Raw genomic sequence first — 13,809 nt, forward strand, 5'->3', positions numbered from 1 at the left:
TTTTCTCTTTATAGAAGGTCAATGACAAATCAATCAACTTAAGTAATAATTTACTTAGAGGTATTACATTCGAACCCGTCTATACTTCTACCTTAGAATGAAATATCTTTACATAAAAGAGAGAAAAAATATTTAGATTCTAAAATGGTTGAATATTGTCTATAAAGAAGTAATTATCGATACGGCGTATAACACACATTTCTCTACTATTATAGGTACCGGGTACGTAATAAGTATCAGTGAGGATTAGCCGCTGTTGCCTGGTGTACACATTTATAGAGTTATTATACATAGAGCCGTTACCAGTAACCTTTCTTTTAGAAAGTCTTGTACGACCTCTTCTACTTAATGTTGTCCTTAGGGATAAGATTGTTATTGTCCGTCATACAGAAAATTATCAAAAGCCACATCGATAGTCATCGTTAGCTCTCTCTAATTATAAACTTAAGGATATCTCGATTTCTTATTAAATCCTTTGGCCTTCCCTTCCGCAGAACCCTTCGTTCAAACCCTGCCAGTTTTAGGATGTGTTAGTTACCTAATATTTTTTTCCTGGAATTGATCCCTTCCATACACACAGTTTAAGCAGTCGCATATATCTCGCTTTTTAGTATGTATGTCATATATTTAAATATTTATTTATTTAAGATAGTAAAAAATATTATATTAATAAGTTATTAAGTATAAAGCATGTGTCTACCATAATGTAGCTTTTATTGTATTGTCCCATGACAAGCCTTTTTAAAATAAATAAATAAAAATCAAGTTTCAGTCAATTTAGATAAAACACATAAATAATAATAATAAACACATTAATATTCACCTAAACACTCCAATCATTGGTGACAATAAAATCCGTTTGGAAAGACGCGGCCAGGCCACTTTATTATATGTACATAAAGTCAGCACTTCATCCTTTTTAGGTCTGGGCCTCTGGTTTCTGTATGTATTTCATGTACATTTGTCAATTTAATAGACAAGGAGATGATTGGCGTCCTGTGCCTGTCACACAACGTCGACTTTTTTGGTCTAAGACAAGCCGCTCCTCACGATGTTTTCCTTCGCCGTTCGAGCGAATGTTAAATGCACCAATAAAAAGAAAGTCCATTGGTGCACCACCGGGATCGAATCTACGACCTCAGGGATGAGAGTCGCACGACTAGCAACTAGGCCAACACTGCTCGCTACTTCTATATACTGTAAGGAATTATGCATTAAATGCTAACAAACAAATTTCTAAAACACTATCCATATAACAATTCGAAAATGATGATCTTTCATTCACACGAACTCTCCCAGGCTTAACGAAGCCTTTGATTAGACAGAGTAATTAACGCTGGTCCTAAGATAACATTATACGATCTTTGTGTTGATCTTAAATATTAACTTAATTACTTAGAAATGAAACTAAAGACGGAAGAGATTGCTTATATATTTAAATGAACAAAATAACACTAAATAATACAAAAAAATAAGTAAATACTGTCCGTGTAGGATCGTTACTAAATATAATAATAATACATAAACAGTCCTTATTTCATCACGGATTTAGAACTGAAAGGAAATTCGCAAATTTTTAATTAATACAACAGCTGAGTTCTTTATGGGTATTACTGATTCAAACCCAGAGTTTTACATTACATGTTCGTGTGAAATTTGACAAATTGTCAAATTTATAAAAGATAGTTTTTTGTTAATAAATGTTTTTTACCTAAATAAATTAACTTTCTAAATTGCAATGTCGTGTATTTATCGCTTTTTTAAAACATTTAGACATTTTTACGTAAGTTGAGGCTTGACCGAGTTTCTCTAATAAGTAATTTGTCTATGTTAAGCCTTGGATATCTTAGAAATTAAATAAAAGCAGTGATATACTATATTAAAAATAAACTTTTAATTGCGATGATCGCAGTCAACTACACAATCAAAAAAATATTAAGATCTGATATGTAGTAGAAGTAGTAAGGGGAAGAAGCATAAGAGGACGATCCGACCGCAGGAATGGAGAAAGGAAGCCATCGATGGAAAGACTGATGGAAAAAGCTGAAGGTGGTGGTGAAGGGGTTCAGATCGACGGTACTGAAAATCGATGCGAAAGAGCAGACTACGCCAACCGGTAGCCATGAAGGTAGCTAGGAGGCAGGAGCATACCATAACAAGAAAAAAATATGTTTATATTAAATCAAAGCTAGTATTAGGTACTTTTTATAATGATTGGAAATTAAACGGACTTTTATTACTATTATGTAGTACTAGTGGAAGATGAGTAGCTAACAAAAATAGGTCATATTAAAAACATCAAAGTTACGAGTACCTCATTTCCATTCCTTTTGAAAAATCACACGGAGTAAGAAATGAAAAACAATTTACACATGTTATAATGAAAATATTTTATAAGAAATATTTTCCAACAAAACCTCATTTGTACATTATTTAGCTCGTTGTGGCGTAATAAGTTATTATTCAATGAGCTTTCGGTTTCACCTCACACCACCGCATGTGATTATAACGACTTAAGTTGTGGTTACATCGAGAGAATGTTATACTAAAGCAATATTCATACGTGATATGACTTGTGATAAGACCTCCCAGTGTCCATGGGCAGCGGTATCGCTTCACATCAGGTGAGCCTCTTGCCCGTTTGCCTGCTATTACATAAAAAAATAAGTAAAATGGGCTGCGAAGTCTGCCCTTTTTGGCCACCCCGTAGACTCATTTGCCATATAAATAAATACCAAAACATTTAAAACAGACATAGTATAATAAAAAATATACGTTTTAGGTCGGACGGTCGGTCAGTAGGAACCTTTTAGGTCTGGTCCTCAGATTTTTGTATCTGTTTCGTGTTAATTTTAATAATAGGCAAGTAGGTGATCAGCGTGTGACGAATGTGTACTTTTTTGTTATGATGCCGGTTTTAAACTGAGGTAATAGGTCACCAGCTTTCAATCGCGGTCAGAAAATATACAAAAATATGACTACATACTATGAATTTAAGTATGACTAGGTGAAAAATGAGTAATAAACTGGTGATTTTTAATTTGAATAGTAAATAATTATTCTTGATAGACCTTTTACCTTCTACCTACAATTTTTGGAATGGTTTAACTGTCCTGGTCCAGTTTGTGTTTCCATCACACCAACTTCTTTTACATTTAAGATTATGTATACAATAATTAAAATAAATAAATATTATCGTAATTTGATTGATTGATTTAATATTACACAATTACTTATCACAAGTGAAGTAACAAACCCAAATGGATCGAACGTTCACTAAGCGATCAACTTTATGTACAGTTAAGGTACAATTTAATCTTGTGTGCCACAATCCTTAGTCCGTCTGAAAGGTACACTTTCAGTTAGTGAAGTGTGGAAGCGACTGCCGCACGTGTTGTGGTGCCTTCATTCTTGTGCTTACCTTGTTTGTAGTGAAATAACAAAAAAGTAAGTTTTTTTGCACTTATACTCTGAAATTTCACAAAAAGATACAAGTACATTTATTTATTTATTTTTGAATTTAGAATGATAAAACTATTACACCTATTCGCTCATGCCTTTATACATGGACAGCAAGAATGCATGCGACGGTCACCCCGTGGCCATGCATGTCATGTCAACGTTGCTATGTGTTTTTCCTAAACTTTTTTTTGCTAAGCCCATGTTATAACAACCTATATAACATACATAATTTCCATACAAAAAGTTAATTGTTCACTTAAAAAACTAAAACAGAAATTCCAATTCCACACTTTATTTCTATATTCGAATTGCCCCCCTAAACACTGCTCTATACTATATTTTTAATTAAGTTATAACATCTCTAAAATTGTACCTATCAAACCTTAATTCTCTTAGAGACAAAAGTTTCTCATAAGCTATGATCACTGTACATTATGGGGTGTAACATACAATACGTTCTCCAAACGGATTCAATATTGAGACCGATTAGGACGATAGCTTCACCTGGTGATGGCGAGGGGGCCGATGGCTGGTCATGCGTCATACTCGTGAACGGGTGCTACTTGTGGTGACTGTGTGTGACGTATTTGAATTCGTGTAGGCGGTGATGTTAGTTATTTCGACTACGTATTTGCGTGTTGATCCCATAGGAATGTAAGTGCGTGCTCCTATTTTACCATGCCTCCTGCTGGTAGAGGACAAATCTTTGTTTTTAATTTATTTTATTTTATTATTATTAATTACTTGAGATGTCATGTGTAACATTGTGTAATGGTTGCAGTTCCTTACAACCGTTGTGTAAAACAAAAAACTTGGCGATTAAAAAGAGTGGCAGAGAGTTTATTGCCAGTTTCTCTTTCTTTTTCTTCCGTTCTACGTCCATGATTTGAGATGTAGCAGTAAATGTAAAATAAAAGCATTTCATATACATTTCTTTTTTTGACGTTCATAAGTGTATTGTATTACCTATATGAATGAATGACTTTGAATTTTTTTGAGCGTAGGAATGGGGATGTTCGAATCACTAACTTACGTCTGCCGTTAAAATGTATTACGTACCTACATGACGTGATCACTGGTCGCACTTATTAACAATTGGCCATTATTGTTTATTTGTTAATACAATAATCGCAAAAAGAAAAAGAATTAGGTGGATAGACCATATTAAGGAAACAGCTGATGGTACTTGACAGAGAGGGCTACTAGAATGGCGGGTTTTGAAGCAGGCCTTTGCCAAATAAGGACACAGAAATTTTAAAAAAATGAGATATGAATATAAATACGTTTAAGTTTAAAAACGTCTAAATAAAATGCTATAATTGTTATTATTAACTTACTACAGCTGAGTAATGCTGATATCTGAGTAGCAATGTGTTTAGGTATCAGTTAAGTCTCACATAACTTCGTATTTTTGTAGTGAATGTGTCAAAGCCATTTTCACCTTTGTTATCAAAAAGCCCAAGCCAAAATCAGCGAAAAAAGTTAAATACACTTAATATTTCAACCACCCCTACATAAATCTCTCTTGCCATTTTACCATAATGATCCTCATCTGAAATATAAATATTTCCTCTGATTTTATTCCCTTTGGAGTGAAGAATCTTTGCCCGTGGGGTTAAAGTGCACATGCGCTAATTAAAGATTTAAGTTGGCGTCTGGTAGACAGTAGTGGTGCAGCAGCAGAGCTGGTGCTTTCCTCGCATAAGTATCGCAATACAGCGAGAAACTGCTGCCAGCATTAAAGTTACACTGCCACAGGGATTAAACATTTTAAATTGCTTTTAGTTTTCTGTTTAAGTATTTTTCATTATTATGTTAATTTGATTAAAACATATTCGTACCAATGCCGATCGTATATACGTAAATACTAATTTTAAACTTAATTCGTTTTTGTTTTAAATCTATTAATTAACCTAATCTATTAATTGTAGATTGAAACACTGATTAAGTCCACCCAATGTATCAAGAAGAATCTCTAATAGTGTTGCCATAGTAACTCCAGTGATCTCGTAGGCGTCACGCAATTAATCTTAATTATAAGGGCCAGAGTCACAAAACATGTCTAAGTGATTAGATTGACAAAGTTCGGTCCTTTACCTCTAATGAAATGCTTTGATTAAATAGTTTTTCGAGTGTCTCGGTAAACAATTTTCAGTAGTGGTAAGAAAGATAATTGAAGCAACTGAGCTTCATTTAGAATGGCTTCTGGCCTCTAGTTGGATAAAAGGTTTTGGTTTAAAATCTTAATTTTAACAATGACATGTTCAATCAATAAAAATACAACAGATATAGTGGAGCTACAACATATAAGTCTTAGCCTCAGATTTCTGTAATTGTTTCATGATAACTTTTTACTCAGGTAACTAGCCTTCAGTGTCTGACACACCGTCGATGTTTAGGTTTAAGTCATGCTGGTTTCCTCACGATTTTCTTTCAACGTACAAGTGAAGAAGCCGTAAGTCGAACACATGAGATGTCAAGCTAGCCCAACACGCTTTAGACAAAACTTAGATTATTAAACATAATATTGACGGTGACCCCACAGCTGGTGTTTCCTCGCTCAACGAATAAGTATCGTCATGCAGCGAGGAAATGGTGCCAACGTTAAAGGAAAACTGCCACAGGGACCAAACTTTTTAAAAAAAATAATTTTTTTATTAGGTTAAGAAAACTGAAAGTACTATATTTATGTATGATTTTGGGTTAAATAATTTTAACTTTATTAATAAACATTAAACAAACAACCTTATAAGACATAAATCAGAATCAGCCTTTGCCTAACGATTAAGTTGATCCAAATGTAACTTCACAACAACACTTTATTAATGGATTTTTTTTAAAAAGATCAATTGCATAGTATTAGTTTATACATTAGAACATTAAATACATTTTAATAGAGATTTAGAAATCAACCCGGAAATATTCAAAGAAAGACTCAGTGATGTTCATACGGCCTCTCCACTTTGTTTAAAAATTCAGTTTGACAAAATGTAACATTTACTTACGCCGAAAAAGATTCTTTACACATCTGTATCTCTTTTTATCTTTTTTAGGTTTATATCTGTAAATATATATAAATAGTTTTTAATAAGTACACTCGTACATTTGTCTCTTTCTGACAAGTTATGTTTACGCTTTGATGAAAAGAGACTTGTTTCTAGTTAAAAGTGTTATACTTTTGGAATACAAAACACCAGAAAAAATACAAGAAACTTAATGATTTTGTTTTTACTGGTTTTGTTATATTTTTTTTATAAACAGGGACCTACATCATAGCCTATCAGGCGCGCAATCAGGTATGTGACTGAGAGGCTAAGCAGCAGAGGAGTGTCGAAATCTGCCCTTTCCTAAAAAGGGACTTTATTAACTTAAAGGAGCGTCTGCCGCCGGGCTCGGGCCGACAACTACTCCAGAAATATTCTCATAATATTTATGGGCGAGACGGGGCCCGCTGCGCAGCGCCACCCACGTTACCACTCGTGCTATTTACGTTAGTGACATATTTGACAATATTGCAACAGAGCTTTTCCAGCTGCGATCTGATCTCAAACAACACGTCGCCACATGCCAGGCCATGCCATACAACACATTCCAGGATACCCTCATGCCAGTCTCGAGCTCCAGATCCCCCTAGCTCTTGTAAAAGTCGGGCAAGCAACAAGTAAATGAACCAACGTTTTGTCGGTTCTGTCGTCACAGTCGCACGCGGTTTGTCTTCAGTTTGAGTCTGTTTAAATAGTGTCCAAACGCCCCTTTTATTACACTAAATTCTAGGTAGGTAGGTAGGTAGGGTAGGTCTGAAATAATTTTCATTTTATATAGTAAATATGTGTCTCGCTACAGTGCGTTAAATATAAATTACAGATTAGTGTGTTATGTGTTAAATTACGTTGTTGTTGTTGTTTTTTTACATTCCTTAACTTTTTTTTTGTGTTGTGTAACTGTCAATAGTTGGTAGAAGGAGATTAATTATGCATATCATGCAATGTTTTTGAGTATTTTTTTAAACTGTAACAGAAATTACGAATCGGGACAACACGAAAGTTTATGCTGGCTGACTATGGAAAATCGCAAATCTATGTCGGACACGTTATGAGTCACCATCGATACGAATCGTTGATAATGGCTAAAATTCACAGCAACAGACGTGCTAGTCGAAGAAAGAAGTCGTGGTTGAGCTTCTTAGATTAGCGGAATATACCCAGATAGTCAAGTTGTTAACCAGCAACCTTTAGCAATAAAGTGGCACCAGAAGAAGAAGAAGAACAGAAATAATGATTCTATAACCATATATTATAGATATATTGTGTGTGTATATACGGTTTCGTAGGTAATTCCGTTGATAATGCACAAAAGCTACGCTAACGCAGAAAAGAAGGAAAGTAGGCAAAAGGCCCCGCGCGCCATCCCCTGCCCTGTCCTACTTATTTGATATCACATGACCTTGATTTGTCGCTGTGACCGAAATTGTTTATGAAATTTGTCCACGCGCAGGTGCTACACGCTATCCCTTATGCGCGCGTATTAATCTTAAGTCTTACGAGTAAAGAATTAGTTATGTTTTGTATAAACTCAATATGAATTAAGAAGCGGTGTGATAATAGTGGTAATAGCTTAAGAACCTAGGAATAGAAACACCAATTAACTATAGTACAACACCAGTTAACAAATAAATGTGAATTAATATTGATTAATAACAAATAGAATTTTCTAACACCTCATTAAAAGTTAACCGTTAAAGTTATTTAAAAGTGCCATACACAAAATAATCGTCGTACATGCAACATAAATTATAACGACTCATTTGTTATAATAGGTTAATATAGTCAAAATAGATTTCACCTAACTATGTGCTAGTTACACCACGTTACGTTACGGATTGTTGTAAGACGTTACAAAATAACTCTTGGACTCCCATAGTGAATGCTCAAAACTAAACGACCGAAAAATATTGTTTCGTTTACAGCTAAATAATCTATTTCTGTATTTTATAGCTGGTAATATTATGCGTTATTTATGAGCGTGTTATGGGGATATTATACCCACTTACGTAAAATACTTTGTATACGACGCGATATATGAAGTGCCCCATGACACGTGACACATGACATGTAAATTTGTGTGTTTATCACACTTTTTAATAATTCTATTTTACCTGAAATAGTCAGCCAGTTTTTAAGATTGATTTTGGACATATTTGTTAGTACTTATGTAAAATCCAACATGTTTCTGACGTTAGGGTATGCTTTTAGATATGTCTATGTCTTCATGCCCGAAACAGAAATGCATGTGAGTACAGACGGGACTCAAACACACGACCTGCGAAATAGCGCTAAGTCCACTAACTTAATATAACAATGCATTACAATGTATAACCACATTACATTTGTAATTAAGAAAAATAGAAAATACCACGCCATCTTATCTAAAATATTATACTCAAGTTACATAATTTAAATTCAGTAACGAAATATAACAATGGATAGTAATAAAAACGTAACGATAGTCCATAAAATGGCGATAATGTATTCAAAGCGCTCAGAAAAATTATCTTTTCAACGGCCGTGTGGCAAAGTTTTATCGCTGATATAAAGCTTAATTTCACTTGGACAATAGAGTATGCTGTTACGATTTTTTGAATACCGTAAATATAGATATGGCTTGTCGTTTTATTGAAGGTCTAAAAACACTTTCTAGTTACTCACAAATAGCGATTTTAATGACTCAATGATTGCTACACTTTCGATATTCCCAATAATTTCTAATTATGACACCTACATTGTGACTCTTTCTATTTGTCATTAATATAAAAGATATCCTTTGTAGTTATGAATTTCCTTTTTATTTTAACAAGTGCTAGGATGTGTTTCTCTATTTTATAATACTTAAAAGTGAATTAGCGTCAACGATAGAAATAAACATACAACTTCGTCAGCAAAGAATAAATGGATAAAATAAATCAGTAGCGCTACAACCTTTTTAGGCCTAGGCCTCAGATTTCTGTACCTGTTTCAATCTAATACGCAAGTAGGTGATTATCCTCCTATCCTGACACTAGCAGCGAGCAGGTTTCCTCGCGATGCGTACCATCACCATTCGCGCGAATTTTAAATGTGCACATAGAAGGTACGTCGATTGGTGCTCAGCCGAGGATCGAACCTACGATTTCAGGGATGAGAGTCTCATGCTAAAGCCACTAGGCGAACACTACTCTTAGCCATTAAAGAATAATAATAAAAAATATTTAATACCATACCAATCAATTCCTCTTGAAGCTTTATTTATCTATTAACACTTCGTTCCAAGTATGCAAAAATATAGCACAATTATAATATAATGGAGGGCATCTGGCGGCCTCCATTTTATGTGAGAAAAATATTAATAAGCGCAAGAATGCCTACATAAGACATATTAACTATATGTCTACTTAGACTAAACTAACGGGACAAAGCAAAGCAATTAAAATATGTAAACAGTGAAAGGGACTGATCGATTGTTACTTGATAGACTGACAATCACAACGAAGTATTGATTACTACTAATGTTTGTTCTTTGAATGTGTTTAGTACTGAGCAATTATAACTAAGACTACTTTATGGACAACGGGACCAAGAAACACAATTTCGATCACTCCAGCCCTCGGAAGCTTTCTAGAGCATGACCCAGCTCTAATAAAAGTACTTAGTATTACAAAGGTTTCTATTTTGGACCTCGTAAAGTTTTTACTACGTTAATTGCTATTCATGAGCCGGAGCTTAAATCCCCGCTATTACGAAGTTACTTTTATAACTAAAGTTAGACAAAATTTTCACTTCCGTAACGAAGCAGGGTGTTGCAATAGCTTTTATGCCTTTTATGATATACCTTAATAGAGTCAGTAATTATGGGGTCGTGTAAATATAGAGAAATCTTACTTGAGAGTCTTTGGCATTTCTATTTATTATTCTTTGGTTTGGGTCTCCAATACCTACATTGAAATAATACCTCTTTCATACATTACACAACGGCTAATAAAATAAAGCATGTTTCAATGTCCAGTTAATTTGTAATATATTTAAATTCGTTGAAGTAGTTTTAGTCTTATACTTTTTAACAAAATTAGGTAATTATTATCATATAAACAGACAGCCAAATGGTTTTTTAAGATGACTGTAATGCATTAGCGTGTCATACACATGTAACAGATACCTATGGTATCGATTAAAATCTCAAATTTAAATCGATAAGGAATACCATAATAAAACTCCAAAATTATTAAAAGTTAATATTTACTATCATTATATTGTCTTCAGAATTTTAAGGATTGCTGGTGAATAGAAAATTGTAATACTGAGAAAAGGAAAGGTTGAAACATATAGGATCGGATAAGCATCCGTGGCATTTGCTTAAAGGGACAGATCGAAAAACATCTTTATATAACTGAATTCTTGACTATAAATTTTAAGTCACTTTCTATTGCGAACTAACGAACTGTGGAATCGACTCCAGGTGAAGGTCTTCCCTGAGAGATACGGCTTCCAACTATTAGAGTGTGCTCCTCCCTAAAAGGCCGGCAATTCACCAACTAAAAATGTGGTGCTGTGTTGACTGCAAAAGAAGTAAGCATTTATTAAACTCGGCGATTTTTGCATAGTGGGTATCATTTTCAATTGATATTCAAAACTGAAACTAATCTTGAACTTTTATAATCATCGTTAGTTGTTATTGAAAATAAAGTTCTCACGAAGTATAATTTTTTCGTTACGATAACTCCTTCACTAAGAATTCACCTAAGATTACGTATTAATGAATGAAACATACATATTTTCATATCGTTTTTACGAGTGTTGCAAAAATCTTTACTTTTATTTTCATATATTACATAAACTCATGCAGTGACTTTAACATGTGAACAAATTGGACGCCATAGGTAAATATGTAAAATATATTATGTATAATCAGCTGCCTACTGAAGTATTTCCGAACCTATTCGACTTAAGTCCTTCAAAGCACGAGCCGAGCCGGCCTTTTCAGATTTGGTAAGCTTTTTTCTTGAAGGACTCGCGAGCCCTTTGGCTTTGATAGTGTCTATATCGTTATCGCTTAACATCAGATGACCTGCTAAAAAAATAAATGAAGCTTTGCCTTTCGGTGTTACCCGCTATAATGAAGCGATGTTTATAAAAGCATAAGCCTTCCCTATGTACTATGAATCCTAAAAGTATATTTTCAATTTACACCTCTAGTTACTGAAATCGACTTAGCGTTCACCCATACTGAGGTAAGTATTGAAAAGGAAATCCATGTTTTTGCTAATCACTTTTCGAATGTACTCAAACTCAAAATATCTTTATTCATATAGGTAAATATGTACACTTATGAACGTCAAAAAAGTTAAATTAATTGTAAATTTACATTTACTACTTGTACTGTACTGTAGCGTAATGTACGTATATACGTACCTAAGCTATGCCTTGCCTATGTTTCAGTGAAGTGTTATAATATTGATAGGACTTTTACGTAAGTAAGAGAGCTGTGTTGACCTTCATTTTTGAGGTCGTGGTTTGATCCCTGGCTGTGCATCAATGACTATCTGTCAATATGCGCACTTAGTACTCGCTCGAACGGCGAAGGATAACATCGTGAAGAATCCAGCAGAAAGAAGTCTGATCACCTTCTTGCCTATACGAAAAAACAGGACCATGAAATAAATTCATAAAAATCTTAGATCCAGATCTAAAAAAGGTTGTAGCGCCACTGTTATTGTTGAAATTATTTTTTAGTTTCCATTAAAACCCAAAAATCAAATCTTATTTATTTATTTTAATATACAATATATTTCAAGGTTTGCCTAGCAAATTGTATACATTACGAAGTTCATATTTATAGAAACGCAGTTCTCAGAGCATCTGCTTGTTATCTATTTATTTTCGTTTGGATTAATATAGTTGATACAGAGTTTCATTACATTTAAGAACATTTAATAATATAAGATAAATAATCTTCTATTAATAAAAGTAGTAGTAGGTAGTAACCTAGTGCTAAGCGAAACCTGGTTGTGCACAAATAGATTTTTGTAGCTGTAATGTAAAGGAAACTTTAAGAAACTATAATTAGAAACATACAAACATAGATATATAATTATAATATTTCGCGAGTAAAAATTATCTAAGAAAAAGAAACAAAATCTAAAACCACATTAATTTTATTAAAGTAAATTAAATTATTAAGGCATAAATCAATTAATGTTTCAGTAATAATGGATATTTTAACGCAACGGATAAGATCTACCGGAAATCTAATAAGAATATTAAAACATGTAAAAAAACTCAATTCTTCTGCCGTATAAGGTTATCAGATCCCATTTACATACACCCAACAAGTCAAGTCGCTTAATTTAGTCCATTCCGTCTTAAGTTATATCATAATTATCTAACCTAACAAGATCTTATACTAACCTTATACATATATATTACTTGGCAAAACTCAGACTTTTATCCCTAACGAAGGGGGAAGAAAATGGCCTTAACTGTTTCGAGAAAAAACCGTACAAGAACTTAACTATGAGTGAGTATACGAATGTACAAGTATATACTGTATTTGAGAGTGTGGCTGAGAGCTATAATACAATAGAAATTAAAATATAGAAAATTATGATGAATAATATTTTATTCATAACAATTTTCACCACATTTTGAAATATAATTCTTTCCACTAAATAATCCTATTAATTCTTAGACAACACGCAATTTCATTCGTTAAGCGTCTTACGAAAAAGGTCACACTTTTAAATGTTATCTTTATGTTTGAAATAAATCAAGCGGGTTGCGGGCCTTATAAATTAAGTGAAAGGAATGACGCCCCTGGTATTAAATGGTTTAAGTAAGGAATTAATCGTTATTTTATTCTTATGTTACTCGTTTCAGACCCTTGAAGAGACAAATGAAATTGTTTGGAAAAGCGCTTAAAACTTGCATAGTACATTTTCGCTTACCATTAGTCGTACGATTTGAGTTATTTATACCTTCTTTAGTAGTCGACGTTAAAGGACGTCTCTCATGCGGATCATTATTGAGATAGCTACGTACATGCTTAAACTCGTTCAACCAATTGTAAATAGTGGCACGACATAGGGCTTCATTAAGAAATGCTATTGCTTTGTTGTTGAAGCCCACAACGAAACTCATAATAAATCATTGACCAAAAATTTTCTCGCGTTAGGTTAATTTTCACGTGTAACAAAAGTTTTATTTGCCGCCAATTTATGAAAACAAATGACAAATGAAAGCAATATACATTAGATTACCAAAGAGTTCTAAAATTGAAGTTCAAAAAAGTTTTCATTAGCAATGTTTCTAACTGTCCAAT

General features: G+C 33.5%; 1 protein-coding gene across 1 annotated transcript in view; it reads left to right on the top strand.

The window, feature by feature from the left end:
- Positions 1–3,382: 3,382 nt before the first annotated feature.
- The window catches only part of LOC123714234 (neuroglobin-like), a 63,363-nt gene continuing 52,936 nt past the window's right edge, over positions 3,383–13,809 (top strand). Inside the window, exon 1 of the mRNA XM_045668432.1 lies at positions 3,383–3,447. The gene's annotated coding sequence lies outside the window, so the exon portion shown is untranslated. The remainder of the gene's footprint in view (positions 3,448–13,809) is intronic.

Source organism: Pieris brassicae, chromosome 9 (assembly GCF_905147105.1).
Source record: "Pieris brassicae chromosome 9, ilPieBrab1.1, whole genome shotgun sequence".
Taxonomy (NCBI): Eukaryota; Metazoa; Arthropoda; class Insecta; order Lepidoptera; family Pieridae; genus Pieris; species Pieris brassicae.